This window comes from Malaclemys terrapin, chromosome 5 (assembly GCF_027887155.1).
Source record: "Malaclemys terrapin pileata isolate rMalTer1 chromosome 5, rMalTer1.hap1, whole genome shotgun sequence".
Classification (NCBI taxonomy): Eukaryota; Metazoa; Chordata; order Testudines; family Emydidae; genus Malaclemys; species Malaclemys terrapin.
The window spans coordinates 33563959-33580166 of NC_071509.1; the positions used below are offsets into that span (position 1 = coordinate 33563959).

General features: G+C 40.6%; 1 protein-coding gene across 2 annotated transcripts in view; it reads right to left on the reverse strand.

The window, feature by feature from the left end:
* Nucleotides 1–16208, reverse strand: part of KCNIP4 (potassium voltage-gated channel interacting protein 4) — a 372094-nt gene that overhangs the window by 243068 nt on the left and 112818 nt on the right. The window lies entirely within an intron of this gene.

A 16208-nucleotide genomic window follows, 5' to 3' on the forward strand; every position in this document is an offset into this window, starting at 1 on the left:
TCTAGAGCACCAGGAAGCTCTTCCACCTTCCATGATAGTCATCACCTTCTCTGATCCCTTGGTCCGTTCCTTCAGTCCCTTTCTTCAATTTCTGGCCTGATGTTTCTCCAATTTGGGCCTATGTTCACTTAGGTCTTGTATACATTATAGATTACTTAATCTTTATCCAACTGGCTTTTAGCACATCAACCTTAGAGATACATAATGCCTACACAAGCTTCAAATACCCAACTTTGGTATTTTTTTCCTGTGGTTTGAGTTTCTGGGTCAAGTTGTTTTGTGTAACCTGTCTTGGGTCTTTCCAGAAAAAAGGTGCATTTTCTTAATCTATCATTACATGTTTGCGTATCTCTAATTTACATCTTCCAGCACAACATGTTACCTTTGTTCTGTCAGCAACAACATTTTAAGCAGATTAGAAAGTCTATATAAAAGAAGAATTGGCAAAAAACACTTATGCCAGCAAAGCCTTGGCCTAAGCGTTACCTCATCTGTACTCATTCACTATACATAATTACAAATTATTAAAATATAGCTAACAAAGCTCCTAATCTGACCATTAACAATTCTTCATTTTACATTTCAATGCTATAAATCGGTGTATGTTATTCTGTGCTATCCTAATCTATTAGAAAAGGGGATGGATGTTATAAAAAAATTATTCTTTAATGTCCACATTTCTTATCTTCTTTAAACAGCTTTTTCATTCAAAGTTCGGTTTTGCTTGTGATTCATTACAAAGAATCATTTGAAATTTTCCTGTGAATGCATTTTGAGGGGTATCTCAATTTCAGGGCCTTGATATTCAGTAGCTTTTAATGGTACCCCAACAGAGTTCTTACACATGGGAACACCTTACTCGTGGTTACTCATTTAAGAGTGTTTCTGTATATTAACAAAGATCACATTATATAGTGGTCACCATTAAAAAGTCAACATTTGCCAATATAAATTTCAGATGTAGAGCTAAAATACTACTGTAAGTCCAGGGACCCATGTGGTGAGAGTAGGTAAGTAAATTGGCAGGATTGGGGGAAAGTATTGTTCCTTCACTGGCCCGAGGAAATACTGTCCTCCTTCCTCTCTACCCCTCTGAAAGTTAATTCTGCCCTAAACTGAATAATTTTTCCTTGGTTCCCACCATTGCATATGGGAACTTTCTTTAAAGGGAACCCTGGGGACAGCCACTAGATGTTGCAATCATCCTGCTAGGGAATAATGAGGATGCTGAGTTTTCATGGAGCCTTTGATACAATAATTGGGTACAAATCTCTAGATTATTTAGGTTTGTACCCCATGACCACAACCATGGTATCTCCCCCTTATCCATTTCACAAGCAGTTGGGAGACAGTCAGTCATTATAGTTAACTTTTCTCTGTTGATGAATGTTGACTTCTCCATGACTCTTCCTATATGTAGACTAACATCTTTAAAATCCATTATTTTCCTGACACTGTATTAGCAACAACATATATTATTATGATCATGATTAGTAAAAAATATTCCTTAATTCATTATTGGTACAACCTTATTACTGCTTCTTTTGTCAGTCTATAAGTAACTCCTGACAAACTAGCTGAAACTGGAAGCAAGCCTCCACTGCTTTTCAATCTAAGTTATTCTTTTTCTAGTTAAGCATTCAGTGCTTTCCAGACTGACATAATGTCAATATGGATATGAGAGTTTAATCCAAAGCATTCTCTACAGAGTTGTTGTGTCCTGTTCTACGAAGTGAAAAGATTCTAAGAATATTAATTCACCCAAGAAACTGTCCCAATAATCCAGGGAATCGCTGGATGGAAAGCACTACTGTCACTGAAAAAAATCATGGAAAGTTTTAAACTATTCTGTCTGATTTTAAAGGATTTTAATTTGTTTAAATCTAATAAGTAGAACTGGTCAAAAAACTCTGAATTACTCTTCCACAGCTTATTCATCAAATCAAAGAGAACTCCACAGAATTCTGAAGAAGCATTACACTATTGGAAAACAATTATTTTAGCAACCTGAGCCAAAAGATAATAGAAGGTAAGAGGTAAAATTCCATCTATTCGGAATGCACGTGACTAAAATAAAATGGATTGACACTCTTTACTAAACATATATGCAGCTGTTTCTGGAATCACAACTGCATCTTCTTCCACTATAACTGGAGTAAAGTATCTGTAACACATATTTGTCATCTATTGGATAATGTGAAGAATGCAATTCAGAAACCTATAATGTACTTTGTTACCTAAAAAGCAGGTAAGGATGGACAGACCAATTAGAGAGAGATTTCCTACCTTTCTCCAAACCCCCTCAAAGTCTGAAAGAGCCCACTAGAGAGTGCAAGTGGATGTGGGAACCAACCAGAACTTTTCCCACTTCTTCTCCAGTTCAGATGTCTATACTGTATTGTGGACCAGTAACCAGAGCCCAAAGATCAGAGTTATGAACCAGAATTGCTAAAGTTTTGTTTGTGTTTTATAACAGCTACATATAGAGCACTTTTAACATAAGGATCTTAAAGGACTTTCCAAATGTTTATTAAGACTTACTGCCTGCTGTAAAGTAAGATATTCATCTTAAAGAGGGGTAGACAGAGATACCCAGATGTTAAGTGACTTGTCCAAGATCGCATAAGAAATCACTGGCTGAGTAAAATATAGAAACCAGGCATGCTGGCTCCTACTTTCATGTTCTAACCAATTGAAAACACCCCCTGTTAACTAAGAAGATGGTAGTATTTTACAGCAAATACTTTTACGTAATCTTTTATAGGAAGTGGCACTTGAATAACTGATTTCAGACAATCGCTCAAATTAGATCAATTTATTATGAAGTTGCCTACTATGTTTACTCTGTACCTGGCCTCATTATCATATAGTTTCATATATAAGTATCAAACCTGTCAGTTAATTATTTCATCATGGGACAGATTTATTTTTAAGTAACATAAGTAGACAGGCATATTTATCAAAGATGACTTGTAAATGAACTTGCATGGAATGCCAAGTAATATTTCAGTCAGTACTTCTCACGGTGTTAAGATTTACTGAGCCCAGAATTTTCAGAAAATTCTTTTGACTAAACTTGGCAAACAACTAGTGTTTTGGCTGCAGCAAGCAGTTCTGAGAATATAGTTTCAAAGAGATTAGAAGGTAAACCTCGTTACCACTGACCAATTATTTAACGTCACATCACAATGTATATAAAATAAGACTATTTTGTAAGCTGGATAAAGTTCAATAAAATGTTTATATATAATGGAATGAATTGGATTCTCCAAATTTCATGTCTGTCTAAAATATACATAAAACAAAGCAAGTGAAAAATAGTTATAAATATTGTACATCTGTTTCTCTGACAACTCATACAACAGTAGAGGATTATTCCTAAAAGAAGAAAAAAAAAAGGGTCCTGAGCAGGCAAGTGATCATACATTTTATTCATAGGTTCTGTATGCCTACAGCCAACCAAAAGCTAATTGCAGCTAAATACAGAGGAGTAAGTCAGGGTGCCCAGATCACGTATATTGAACAAAAAAAAAAAAAAGCAAGCCTGCTGCATCACATGATCCTAAATTCCCCCTCCCCCCACCCCAAGCTAAGGGAGTAAACAGATCACATTCTATAAATATTTCTTAGATGACTACTATTTATCTTAATAAAGAACATTTCTGATTTGGCAACCAATAGCTCATCTGACATCACTTTACCAAGGGTTCAACAAAATTTGAACCTGGAGGAAAAAAAAAAAAAGAGTCCTTGAGCCGCCACCAGCTTTTGAAATCATAGGACAATTAACAATACCATACTCACATCAGCTTCGAAGGGAAATGCTTTTTATGGATTATCACTGCAGTAAAAAATGCTGCCAGTGACCTTTTGCATAAAAATGGGATTATTTTTCATTTAAATTTCAACTCTGAATTCACCTACTGCTATCAGTTTAATATCTGGCATGTGTTTAAAGTAGATTAGATTATCTGGAGAATATTCAATTTGTTTTAGCATTTTGATAACAATGTTGTTTTGTGGGAAGCCAGTTATTAAATTCACTTCTCTTACTCAGTGCTGGATCACAGGTTGTGGATTATCAGGCAATACGGGTAATATATACTGCCCATAGCTATAATGTAATGGGAAAAAGGATCCTTATCAAATTCTTTTCTATACTCACAGTTCACTCAATTTTGCCATCTCCAAGAATCCCTTGAATAACTTTCCACATTAGGGCAGAATAAAATTTCCCAACATATATTCCATGGCATTTTATTTGCTAATTTTTAAAGGACATTTTGTACCATCAGTCTGAAATTCAAAACAAGAGAGATCAAAAAGCAACTCTATGCAGCTCTAAATAAAATGAGCAAAATACAGCTCAGTGACCCAGTGTTCATGCCACAGCCAAGTGGAAGGGGTTAATGGAGGCCTGCCATTAACCCCGCCCCAGAAAGAAGCAGGGGAGGTGAGTCCTCCTAGCAGCCTTTGGAACAGGTGGAGGAAGCAGCCAATAGGAGGGAGGCTGCACGGAGCAGCCAATCAAGGCCCAGTGGGCTAGTACAAAAGGAACTAAAGGGTGAGTTGCTGCAGGTACATAAGAATATAAGAACAGCCATACTGAGTCAGACCAATGGTCTATCTAGCCAAGTATCCTGTCTTCTGACAGTGGCCAATGCTAGGTGTTTCACAGAGAATGAACACAACAGGTAATAAAATAGACTATTAGGGTTGGAAGAGACCTCAGGAGGTCATCTAGTCCAATCCCGTGCTCAAAGCAGGACCAACACCAACTAAATTATCCCAGCCAGGGCTTTGTCAAGCTGGGCCTTAAAAACCTCTAAGGATGGAGATTTCAACACCTCCCTAGGTAACCCATTCTAGTGCTTCACTATCCTCCTGTGATCTGGAAGCATCAGTTAGTTGTCCACAGAAAGCCTTGTCTACCTCATGCTTCTGATCTGGTGGTCTATAGCATACACCCACCACAACATCACCCTTGTTGCTCTCACCTCTAAACTTAACCCAGAGACTCTCAACAGACTTTGCTTCAGTTTTATACTGAAGCTCTGAGCAAGCATACCGCTCTCTTACATACAATGCAACTCCTCCACCTTTCCTCCTGTACCTGTCCTTCCTGAACAGTTTATACCCATCCATGACAGTGCTCCAGTCATGTGAACTGTCCCACCAAGTTTCTGTTATTCCAATCACATCATAGTTCCTTGATTGTGCCAGGACTTCCAATTCTTCCTGCTTGTTTCCCAAGCGTCTTGCGTTCATGTACATGCACCTAAGATAACTAGCCGATTGCCCTACTTTCTTGGTATGAACCAGGAGGCTTCCCGTCTTGTACCCGCCTCCTTGTGTTTCCTCCCGGTATCCCAATTCCCTACTTACCTCTGGGCTTAGGTCACCATCCCCCGGCAAATCTAGTTTAAAGCCCTGCTCACTAGGTTAGCAAGCCTGCCTGCGAAGATGCTCTTCCCACTCTTCGTTAGGTGGATCCCATCTCTTCCTAGCAATCCTTTTTCCTGGAACAACATCCCATGGTCAAAGAATCCAAAGCCCTCTCTCTGACACCACCTGCGTAACCACGCATTCACCTCCACAATCATCAAATGATCCATCCCCTGTTGCCCATTCCCAGCTTTTGGCAAACGGAGGCTAGGGACACTTCAGAGCATGGTTTTGCATCCCTGCCCATCCTGGCTAATAGCTAGTAGCCCAAGGATGGAGGACTGTGTTCCTAGCAGGCTGCAGCACCTTGGACAGGGCAGTTGCTGGCAGGGATGGTGGAGCAAGAGGGAGCTCCTAGCTGACTGCTGGGATTTGCTGGCTCAATGCCCTGAGAAGAGGATGAAGAAGGTGTTGGGGCCACGGGAAAGTGACCCAGAGAATTGAAGCCACATGGAAGGAAGTTAAGGAGACATAGTAGGAGGCTGCTATCTATAGGGTCCCTGGGTCAGGACCCGGATTAGTGGGGCAGGCCCAGTTTCCCTCCCATTCGCCACTAAGGAAGTGGCTCGACCCGTAGACATTGATACCTAACCCTGGAAGGGGGAAACAGGTGGTGATAGGGCTGGAGGGTTGAGTTATGAAGAGGATGCTGTTTTCAGGCAGAAAAGACAACAGGAGAGGCACCACCTGGAGAGGGCACACAGTCTGGCAGAGCTAATCCCCATGATGGCCAGCAGGAGGTGCCGCTGTGGTGAGTGGAGTCATCACACAAATAATAAATCCTAGTATGAAAAAGAAATGGTTACTTACTGTAACTGTTTTTCGAGATGTGATGCAGATGTGTATTCCACTTAGATGTGTGCAAGCCAGAGACTTTTGTTAGGCAGTAGGGAGTGGCCCCCGTGCCTCATGACTGTGGCCTCTCCTGGCTATATAAGGTGGTGCAGCCTTGACCCCCATCAGTTCCTTTGCATCACAAGCCCATGAGAGAAGATTCCGATGTAGAGGGAATGGAGGGTGGGTCACGGAATACACGTCTGCATCACATCTCGAAAAACCACAGTAACAGTAAATAACCATTTCTTCTTAGAGTTGATGCAGATGTGTATTCCACTTAGATGACTCATGAGCAGGACCCCAATCTGGAGGTGGGTCTCAGAGTCTACTGAAATAGGAATCACAGGACTGCTCTTTTGAGGCCCGCGTCCATTCTGGAAGATGCAATAATAGCATAATGGTCTGTAAATGGAACATGGATGACCATATGGTCACTCTGCAAATATCCAGTAAGGAAATATCACTCAGGAATGCCATCAATGTCGTTCTCGTGGAGTGAGCCCATATCTACTGAGGCGGTGTAGCCGAAGCTATCTCATATGCAGGCTTGACACAGTATGTTATCCATCTAGAGATGGTCTGGCAGAGACTGCTTGTCCCTTCATGAGGTCTGCAAATGACACAAAAAGGTGAGGCGAAAAGCGAAACTGCTTAGTCCTCTGTAGATAAAAGGCTAGAGTGTGGCTTAAGGAAAAACCACAGGTAATACACTGCCCAATTCAGATGAAACTGACAAACCACCTTCGCTAAAAACTTTGGGTGTGGTCACAGAGTTACCTTATCCTTGGACAACTCAGGGTAAGGTGGCTCAGCCATAAGGGCCTGCAACTTGCAGACAGGAATGCAGTTTTCTCAGACAGGAGGGGCAGCTCACGGATGCAAGGGGATCAAATACTGCCAGAACCGGGGAAGGGCCAGAGGAGTCGGTGATCGGGGCGGGGGCAGTATGCGGAGCACAATGCGCCCTCCCCGCCCTGGCCTAAGAGCCAGACCTGCTGCTGGCCGCTTCTGGGGTGCACCACAGTGTTGGAACAAGTAGGAACTAGCCTGCCTTAGCCAGGCCGCACCGTTGACAGGACTTCTAACGGCCCAGATGGTGGTGCTGACCAGAGCCGCCACAACCCAGTGCCTTCCATTCGGTGACCCAGTACCGGGATGTGACCCACAGTTTGAAAACAACTGCTCTAGAGTTATACCAGTGTGCAAGTGAAATCAGAATGTAGCTGACAACATGTAGCAGGACATAGAGAAGTAGCAGCTGAAAAAAAAAAGTCCAATGCCAGTCCCATGTGAAATAAAACTGCATTATTTGGGAAAAACAGGTTGCTTTAAAAGTGCATGAGAGAAAAGGAGAGAGAAGTTCAGGAAACCACTATTAAGTCCTTCGAGGCAGAAACCAGAGGGGGTGTTGTTTCTCTATCTGATGTGCACCTAGCTGTGAGAATTTTTTTTTATTAAGCCTGCCCCTCCCCCAGGGCACAAACCTCTCTGAAGTAGCTAAAAAAGTGACTCAGTGACCCAGTGAAAACATCAGACCTGACCAAGTGAGACCTCTGGGACAAGGGAACAACAATAACAGCAGAAGAACTGAGCCAACTTCTTCTTTATTTGTAAATGCTATCTTATCTATGCTTCAAGAACCAAGATTCAGTCACTGAAGAAAACAGTGGTTAAGCAAAAACAACTCTGCTTACTCAGAAAAACTAGGGGTGAACATCGACCAACATTTAGGAGAATAGTCTATCTGAAGTATCAAAAGATTCAAATAGACGTGCATATGGGTGTAAAATACACGATAAATAATATCACTTTGCCATTCTATACAATGTCTTTTATCTAAGAATCTCAATGCAAATGTCAATTAATTAAGGTTGAGAAAATCCCTGTGAGGTAGATTATCATCCCCATTTTACTGATGAGGAAACTGAGGTACAGAGAATAAAGGTGAAATTCAGCCATGGTGTGAAAGGCCAGCACAAGGCACCCTGCACTGAGGCAGTGGAGGGGGGGGCAGGAAACTGTGAGAGGAACAGTTCCACATCTCCTGTGCACTGTCAAAAGGAAGTCTCTGCAGCAGTTTTGTGGAGATCAGCAGAGAAAGAAGTGTGCTTATGGATGAGCCAGGGTGGAGACCACAGAATCTTTATTTTCATGGAATCATTTGTCCTGATATGATAAGCAAGTGGTTAAGAGGTGCAGTAGCTTCTACTCCATCCTATGCTAATGTAGTAGCCCTGCAAGAACTATGCTGCTGCCCTGGGCCCTGGCGCCAGGTGGATTTCATCTCTTCACTTTAAATTCCCACCTTTAGGGCTTAGATATTAGTTGCATTAGTTAGAGCACATTAAACCCTGTGCAGGTGCACTCATTCAGACATAAAGCAAAGCTCAGTTTAGCTTAATTCACTGAACTAAGATCACTTCACTTCTGAATGAAAGCGCTGACACAGCAGTTTAATGCACTTTAACTAAAGCATTTTAAAATTCACACATTTAGTTAATTCGGCTTAACTTTCTTGAGTTTATAGACAAGCCTTATGTGCTGGAGAGCAGTGACCACTTTTACTATATGTCTGCACAGTGGGGCCCAACACTACTCTATTAATATTTACTGTTTGTATTAATGAGTTAGGACAACTAAAGTTCTGACAACTAACATTTGCATTTCTCCTTGACAGGATCCTGAAGACATACCTACTGTGCAGGCCAAAGTTATGGTGTTCTGGGGCTGAATACCACAGTAGCAATTTTCTATAGTTCATTTAATTTAATCATTCCCATGGCAGTAAACCAACTGAACAAGAATTCAACGTGGTGATGAGTTATTTGTTTTATTAAAAGCTCACTTTCTCCCTTTAGGAATTATAGCCCAAAGCCCAAGGAGTTTTAAGCCTGCATTGCATTTGACGAGCTTGGAATGTATCCCCAGAATAACAAAAGTCTATTGTTGATCAGTTAAAAGTGGATTCAGTCAAAGGATAATATGAACTGAAGTATTGCAAGTCAAGTGATTTTCCCAGGAGCAGCAGGCAGGGCTAATCAGCTAGCCAGCTATAGGCCTCTGACCTCAGAGGAATGGTATTCCTTATACCTTCACAGACCCTTGTGGTGCTAGGTGCTGCACAAGCACAGTAAGAGAAAGTCCTGCTGCAAAGAACTTACAGTCCAAGACAACAAAACAAACAACAGCACACAAGGTACAATCTAAATATTTAAGGTGATATTAGGAACACGTCTTAACTTCTCTTCCCTCCCCCACCTCCAAAACTAACTCTCCTGCCTCTCACACCATCCACTCTATCACAAGTTATCTGAGGCACTGGGCCATTGCCGCCCCAATGTGCCCTCCTTATCCCACTGCAAGGGGGGGAAATCCCCACAGTCACTCAGGAAGTGTTTGTGTGTCTAATGGCAGACATCTGGTGAGCTCTTGGGGTCAGGGAAGATCCCTGGGGTTTCAACGATCCCCAAAACTGTAGCAACTCCCTTAAGTATAAATGTAAGTACCTGATGGATTCAAAAAGGAATCCAGGTTTTCCTAAATAAAACCAGAAACAGAAGTACAGTAATGACATGAGTTACACAATATGCACAGTCTGCAATGGAGCAGACCAGGATAATGATGAATGGATCAGATTTGGTATCAGTTACAGTGGTGTAAACCTGGAATAATTTCACTGAAGTTACACCCGATTTACTCATCGATGCAATCGAGATGAAAATCTAATGCAAATAAGTGGGGAGAAAAATGGAAAGAAAACTTCAGAAGGAAGTTAAATACATAGAGTACTCTTTTCTAACCATAGTAAATACTTATTTGGTCCTTTTGAAAAAACAAACAAACATTGATAACAGAATGTACTGATGCAGAGGTTCAACCAAATTTAAAAGCTAAAAATCAGACAGCACTATTTTTCTACAAAATAAAAGCAGGCCTACATTCTGAATGTAAAGCATTGAAGTAAGGCAAAATTATTACTTCCATAATGATCTTTGCTATAATAGTTAAGGTTGTCAAAGGAATAGATGAGTGCACATTCCAGAATACTTTGTTCTGCCATGGCAAATTTATTTTTCTGTGACTGTTAGTAGGATGGGGATTTCATTATTTTGCACCTGATTCACTTGGTGATAAGAAAGAGTCTATGCTAGCCACAAAACTCTGACAATGATAAAGCGCGTCTCTAAAACACATTCTGACTCTGCATTCTCTTTTTTGAATAAGAAGTTCAAAAATAGCCTGCTTGATTAACTTAAACTAATGATAGTAAAATTGAAGAGGTGTAGCTCATCTGCTTGTTACATTGCTTTTTTCGTTACATTTTGCTCTGCCTTGACGAAGGCTTGAGAAGACTAATAAAACAGCACTCTTTTCAGAGTACAGTATAAAATACACCACATTCAGCTGAAGCTTTGCCAGCATCTCAAAATAATATTTGCCTATGAAAAACAAGCATCAGTTCATGGGCTGCTTCTCCCCACTTATAATTTAAACCCAAATATGGTTCAGATAAAAGATATAGGGAAATCAAATGACCCTACAGCTAGATTGACATGTGGATGCAGGGGTGTAAGTGCTGCAACTATTGGCAAATCTTGCCATACCTCATGCTGCTTTGTGACCAGCCTGTTAGGGCTGTGCTAAGCAGAAGCAGAGCGCCAATAGCTCAGCTGATGACTCCTGTTGCTGTCCTTTCTCCTTCCACTGCTGTCTCCTGCTAGATCAAGGTTTGCTCTCTCTCTGTGCTCTCAGTAGGCCATTGTCCAGTAGCATCTATCCTGATGTTCTATCTTTTACGCTCCCACACATAGCAGTAGCTGGAAGCTCACAGGGTAGAAAGACTGGCTCTGGAGCAGCAACATCCGTCAGCCTTCTGCTTGGCTTACTATGCACACAGGAGCACAAGAATTCATATGCTTCTTCAGGTGAGAGTATGTGAATACAACTGCATGTGGAAATATATGAAAAATCATGGATAGAAAAAGAAGCAGATGCAGCCTGAGCTGAGAAGGGGAGAAGAGGAAGCAGCCAAGAATTCCTAGAGAGCAGTGTGTGTGTGGGCAGTAGTTTGTTGGGGGGGGGGAGTGAGGTGGAGGTAGGAGAAATGGGGTTTTTTTGGTTGGTGCTAATTCTTTTCTTTCTTTTGCATTTATAACAATACCCCTAGAGTTGGTTAGTAAGCAAGGCCATGGATATACGCTTTTGTTTCCCTGACTCATGCCATATGACTTGGATCTAGAAATAAATGATTAATCCCATATTAGCAACCTCCCTAGGCAATTTATTCCAGTGCTTAACCACTCTGACAGTTAGGAAGTTTTTCCTAATGTCCAACCTAAACCTCCCTTGTTGCAATTTAAACCCATTGCTTCTTGTCCTATCCTCAGAGGTTAAGAAGAACAATTTTTCTCACTCCTCCGTGTAACAGCCTTTTATGTACTGGACAACTGTTATGTCCCCTCTCAGCCTTCTCTTCTCCGACTAAACAAATCCATTTTTTTCAATCTTCCCTCATAGGTCATGTTTTCTAGACCTTTAATCATTTCTATTGCTCTTCTCTGGACTTTCTACAATTTGTCCACATCTTTCCTGAAATGTGGTGCCCAGAACTGGACAGAATACTCCAGCTGAGGCCTAATTAGCATGGAGTAGAGCGAAAGAATTACTTCTCGTATCTTGCTTACAATACTCCTGCCAATATATCCCAGAATGATGTTTGCTTTTTTTGCAACAGCGTTACACTGTTGATTCATATTTAGCTTGTGATCCACTATGACCCCCAGATCCCTTTCCGCAGTACTCCTTCCTAGGCAGTCATTTCTCATTTTGTATGTGTGCAACTGATTGTTCCTTCCTAAGTGGACTACTTTGCATTTCTCCTCATTGAATTTCATCCTATTTACTTCAGACCATTTCTCCAGTTTGTCCAGATCATTTTGAATTTTAATCCTAGCCTCCAAAGCACTTGCAGCCCCTCCCAGCTTGGTATCGTCCGCAAACTTTATGAGTGTACTCTCTATGCCATTATCTAAATCATTGATGAAGATATTGAACAGAACCAGACCCAGAACCAATCCCTGCAGTACCCCACTCGTTATGCCTGTCTAGCATGACTGTGAACCACTGATAAATACTCTCTGGGAACAATTTTCCAACCAGCTATGCACCCACCTTATAGTAACTCCATCTATGTTGTATTTCCGTAGTTTGTTTATGAGAAGATCATGTGAGACAGTATCAAAAGCCTTACTAAAGTCAAGGTATACTACATCTCCCCATCCACAAGGCTTGTTACACTGTCAAAGAAAGCTACTAAGGTGGTTTGACACAATTTGTTCTTGACAAATCCATGCTGACTGTTATTTATCACCTTATTATCTTCTAGGTGTTTGCAAATTGATTGCTTAATTATTTGCTCCATTATCTTTCCAGGTACAGAAGTTAAGCTGACTGGTCTGTAATTTCATGGGTTGTCCTTAGTTCCCTTTTTATAGATGGGCACTATATTTCCCTTTTCCAGTCTTCTGGAATTTCTCCCATCTTCCATGACTTTTCAAAGATAATTGCTAATGGCTCAGATATCTCCTCAGTCAGCTCCTTGAATATTCTAGGATGCATTTCATCAGGCCCTGGTGATTTGAAGACATCTAACTTGTCTAAGTAATTTTTGATTTATTCTGTCCGTATTTTAGACTCTGATCCTACCTCATTTTCACTGGCATTCACTATGTTAGACATCCAATTGCCACCAACCTTCTCAGTGAAAATTGCAACAAAGAAGTCATTAAGCACCTCTGCCATTTCCACATTTTCTGTTATTGTCTTTCCCCCCTCATTGAGAAATGGGCCTACTCTGTCCTTGGTCTTCCTCTTGCTTCTAATGTATTTGTAGAAAGTTTTCTTGTTTCCTTTTATGTCCCTAGCTAGTTTAACCTCGTTTTGTACCTTGGCTTTTCTAATTTTGTACCTACATACTTGTGTAATTTGTTTATATTAATCCTTTGTAATTTGACCATGTTTCTACTTTTTGTAGGACTCTTTTTTGGGTTTTAGATCATTCCTTCCCATACTTCCTATCTTTCCTACTTAGTGGGATAGTTTGCTCTTGTGAACTTAATAATGTCTCTTTGAAAAACTGCTAACCATCTTCAATTAGACTTGCTTCCATGGGATTTTACCTACCAACTCCCTGAGTTTGCTAAAGTCTGCCTTCTTGAAATCCATTGTCTTTATTGTGCTGTTCTCCCTCCTACCATTTCTTAGAATCATATACATATTATTTACAATACAGTAACTCCTCGCTTAACGTTGTAGTTATGTTCCTGGAAAATGCTACTTTAAGTGAAATGATGTTAAGCAAATCCAATTTCCCCATAAGAATTAATGTAAATGTGGGGGGGGGGGGGGGGGAGTTAGGTTCCAGGGAAATTTTTTTCGCCAGACAAAAGACCATATACACACATTTATATATACATATATATATATACATATATATATATATATATATATATATATATATATATATATATATATATATATATATATATACACACACACACACACACACACACACACAGTATAAGTTTTAAACAATTTAATACTGTACACAGCAATGATGATTGTGAAGCTTGTTGAGGTGGTGGAGTCAGAGAGTGGAAGAGGGTGGGATATTTCTCAGGGAATGCCTTACTGCTAAATGATGAACTAACACTCAGCTGAGCCCTCAAGGGTTAACACGTTGTTAATGTAGCCTCACACGCTACAAGGAAGCACAAATAGAGGGAGGAGACACAGCCTGGCAGAGAGAGAGAGGTGTGTGTGTGTGTGTGTGTGTGTGTGTGTGTGTGTGTGTGTGTGTGTGTGTGTGTGAGAGAGAGAAACATGCATTGCCCCTTTAAGTACGCTGACCCCACTCTAAGTACACTGCCTTTTTAAGTAGATCAGCAAGTTGAGACAGCAGCTGCTGCCAGCAAGCTCCCTTCGTCCTGAGCCCTGTCGTGTCCCCACCCTGCTCTGTGGAGATGGGGTACAGGAGCAGGGGGGCAGGAGTGGGGGGGAGTTGGACACCCAGACATTAGCACCCCTCTTCCCCACCCCCCTGCACCGCAAGCAGGAGGCTCCTGGGAGCAGCTCCAAGGCAGAGGGCAGGAGCAGCACATGGCAGTGGGGAGAGGGACAGCTGAACTGCCCAGCAATCGATAGCCTGCTGAGCAACTGCAGCACAGGGAACTTAGGGGAGATGATAAAAATAAATAAATAAATAAATAAATAAATGGGGGCTGCCGGCCCACCCTGGTTTCATGCGCCCACCAGCTAGCTCCAACAGGCTGCTCTTTCTGCAAGCAGTGGACAAAGGCGGCAGCTGCCAAACAACGTTATAAGGGAGCATTGCGCAACTTTAAACGAGCATGTTGTCTAATTGATCAGCAACATAACAACGAAACACCGTTAACCAGGATGGCGTTAAGTAAGGGGTTACTATACTGTACAGTAGAACCTCAGAGTTACAAACCTAAGGAATGGTAACTCTGAACAAAATGTTATAGTTGTTCTTTCAAAATTTACAACTGAATATTGACTTAATACAGTTTTGAAACTTTACTATGCACAAGAAAAATGCCGCTTTCAACCATCTTAATTCAAATAAAACGAGCACAGAACCAGTTTGCTTATCTTGCCAAATCTTTTTTTTAAATTCCCTTCATTTTTTAGTAGTTTATGTTTAACACAGTAATGTACTGTTCAGCATTTGCTTTTCTGGATGGGAGGGGGAGACGTGTCTGCTGCCTGATTGCGTACTTCCGGTTCCAAATGAGGTGTTTATAACTCTGGTGTTCGTAACTCTGAGGTTCTACTATAGTAATAGTAAAGAAAATGGTGGTATGTGCACAGTTATAGACCTGATCCTGTCTTTATATGGCCAGATCACTAGTTATTGCTTAAAACCCAGTAGGGCTCCATTTGGGGGCCAAAGTTGCAAGATTAGGAGCATAGTTTAATAACTTAACAGCACTCCTCAAAACACAGTGTGGTCTGGTAAAATGTCTAACCTTTGCCTCAACTTGCTTTATCCAAGTTTTTGTTGCAGATGTCTTGCTATCAATTTGGGTAATGCGTTTTGATCTGCATTTTTTTCATTTCATAGTTCATGAGACGCACTGTCCTTTAAAATAGTGTTGTCTTTGAGTACCCAGAGAAGTTTCAAGGGCACAGAGTCCTTATGCTTTTTGTTGTTCCTATTACAATTCTAGTTCTTTTTCTCTTGCACATTTGCAATCATCAGAAGTTACCCAGAGTGCATTTCTAAATTATAAAGTATAGCTGTAGAAGGACTGCAGGATCAGGCCTGTGATTATATTACAGATACTTGTCTGCCACCATAGGGGAAAAAAAAGAAAACATAGTAAAATATAGGACTAATCTTCAGTTGGTATAAATTAGCGTAGATCCCTTACAATGAATGGTTTTATGAACATTGGTACCAGCTGAGGATCTAGCCAGTGTTTTTAATTCAATTTAATCATAAATTGCTGTTTTCTAACTTGAATGTAACTCATTTAGAATGACGTATATTGTACTGTAAAGACATACTCTAATGTTTTAAGATTTGTTTAATAAAATCTTCAGTACCTTAACATAATCTACCTAAAATATACTTGAGAAAAATAGGTTTTCCTTCGGTGTTTTCCTCTCTACATGGCACTTATTTACTCTTTAAAAACTATGTTCATATTCAAATGGCAGGCCATCAAAATATTTTTTTTTAAAAACTGCACTATAAAAATGTTTAATTTGAAAAAATATTGGCAAATGTATGAAAAATAAGAAGACAGTTTTTGACCAGTCTTTTTCCTTTTTACAGTGGCATCTTGAAGCAGATTGGGGCACACACAATTTTTATTCCAGTAAATGGCAAGTAATTTCCT